Here is a 2,578-nt window from a genome sequence, read left to right on the forward strand (position 1 = left end):
GAGCCACAAACTATTAGATAGACTAAGAAAACAGAACAAAAGACCCAAGAAAAATAAAATCAGAAACCAAAAGGAGACATTACAATGGATAGCCAGAAATATAAAAGCTCATTTGAGAGTATTATAAATAACTACATGCCAACATATTGGAAAATCTAGAGGGACTAGAGAATTGTTGGTCACATACAATCTATCAGGATTGAACCAGGAAGAGACAGAAAATCCGAACACACCAATAACAAGCAGTGAGAATGAATCAGTACCGAAAAGTTTCTCAACAAAGAAAAGCTCATGATCAATGACTTCTTTGTTCTTTGGCCAGATTGTGTCTAATTGCAGAATTACATTTAGAAACTTATTTGGAATAGGATCATGATGGGTTTTTATTTTATGTATTTATTTATTTATAATTTCAGAATGTTACAGGGGTACATACATCTTGGTTACATAGTTTGCTTTTGTACATTTTAAGTCAGAGTTTTAAGTGTGTCCTTTACCTAGAATATGTGCATTGCTCCAGTTAGATGTGGATTTGACAAGGCATCCTCCTCCTACCCATATGAGCACATAGTGTTGATCAAATAGTTCCAATTTAGTATTGAATACATGTGGTGTTTGTTTTCACATTCTTCTGATACTTCACTTAGAAGGATGGCCTCTAGGTCCATTGAGGTTGCTACAAAAGAAACTAAATCACCATTTATTTTTTTTTTAAATATGGAACGCTTCACGAATTTGCGTGTCATCCTTGCGCAGGGGCCATGCTAATCTTCTCTGTATCGTTCCAATTTTAGTATATGTGCTGCCGAAGCGAGCACTAAATCACCATTTTTTTATGGCTGAGTAGTACTCCATAGTATACACATATGACATTGTATTAATCAACTCATGTGTTGATGGGCACTTGGATTGTTTCCACATCTTTGCAATTGCGAATTGTGCTACTATAAATGTATGAGTGTAAGTGTCTTTTTGATAAAATGTCTCTTTTTCTTTTGGGAATACCCAGTAGTGGGATTTCTGTATCAAATAATAGGCCTACTGTTAGTTCTTTGTGCTATCTCTATAATACTTGCCATAGAGGTTGTACTAGTTTGCAGTCCCACCAACAGTGAATGAGTGTTCATTTCTCTCCACATCCATGCCAGCATTTGTTATTTGGGACTTTTTGATATGAGCCACTCTCACTGGAATTAGGTAATGTCTTATCATGGTTTTGATTCGCATTTTGGTAATGATTAGTGATCTTGAGCATTTTTTCATGTTGTTTGTTGGCCATTAGACTTCTTTCTTTTAAAAGTTTCTGATTATGTATTTTGCCTGTTTTTTAATAGGGTTGTTTGATTTTTTTTCTTGCTGATTTGCTTGAATTCTTTGTAGATTCTGGTTATCAGCCCTCTGTTGGATGTGCAGCATGCAAATATTTTCTCCCATTCTTCTATAGATTGTCTATTTATTGATTGTGTCCTTAGCTTTGCAGAAACTTTTCAATTTGATTGGGCCCATTTGTCTATTTTTATTGTTACTGTGACTGCCTTTGGAGTCTTCTTCTTAAATTCTTTGCCTAGGCCAATATTTGTAAGAGTTTTTTCCAATATTTTCATCTAGAGTTCTTATAGTTTCCTGCCTTAGGTTAAATCCTTTATCCATCATGAATTAATTTTTGTGAGTGGTGAGTGATGCAGATCCTATTTCAATCTTTTACACGTGACTATCCAGTTTTCCCATTTTGAATAGGGCTTCTTTTCTCCAGTGTATGTTTTTGTCTGCATTATCAAAGAATAGATGTGAATATGAGGATGGTTTCATTTCTGGGTTCTCTTCTCTGATCCATAGATCTATGTCTCTGGTTTTTGGCAGTACCATGCTATTTTGATTAGTATAGCCTTATGGTATAGCTTGAAGTCTGGTAAAGTGTTGCCTCCCACTTTGTTCTTATTACATAATGTTTCATTGGCTATTCAGAATCTTTTCTGGTTCCATGTGAAGTGCAGAATTATTTTTTCTAGATCTTTAAAAAATGACATTGTTATTTTAAAGGGGATTTCATTGAATCTGTAAATTACTTTGGGTAGTATACATGTAGCATTTTAATAATGTGATTCTGCTGATCCATGACCATGATATGTTTTTCCATCTGATTACATCCTCTGTGATTTCTTTTCTCAGTGTTTCTCAGTTCTACCTATAGAGATCTTTCACCTCCTTAGTTAAATATAGTCCTACATATTTTATTTTCTTTTTTGCTACTGAGAAAGGTATTGCATATTTGATTTGATTATCAGCTGACTGTTGTTGGCATATATGAAAGCTATTGATTAGTGTACATTGATTTTGTAATCTGGGACTAACTTTTACTGAAGTTAGTTATCAATTCCAAAGGTATCTTAGTTGAATCTTTAGGATTTTCTAGGTATAAGATCATGTCATTAGCAGAGAGTGATAGTTTGACCTTTTCTTTCCTCATTTGGATTTCCTTGGTTTCCTTCTCTTGCCTGATTGCTCTGGCTAGGACTTCCATTACTGTGTTGGATAAAAGTGGCGAAAGTGGGCAACTTTGGTTCCAGGGCTAATTTGG

General features: G+C 34.6%; 1 non-coding gene across 1 annotated transcript; it reads right to left on the reverse strand.

Moving 5' to 3' along the window:
• Nucleotides 1–711: 711 nt before the first annotated feature.
• On the reverse strand, nucleotides 712–818 carry LOC128582678 (U6 spliceosomal RNA). Its single transcript, XR_008379125.1, has one exon. It is a non-coding gene; the product is annotated as a U6 spliceosomal RNA (small nuclear RNA).
• Nucleotides 819–2,578: the final 1,760 nt, after the last annotated feature.

This window comes from Nycticebus coucang, chromosome 3 (assembly GCF_027406575.1).
Source record: "Nycticebus coucang isolate mNycCou1 chromosome 3, mNycCou1.pri, whole genome shotgun sequence".
Lineage (NCBI taxonomy): Eukaryota > Metazoa > Chordata > Mammalia > Primates > Lorisidae > Nycticebus > Nycticebus coucang.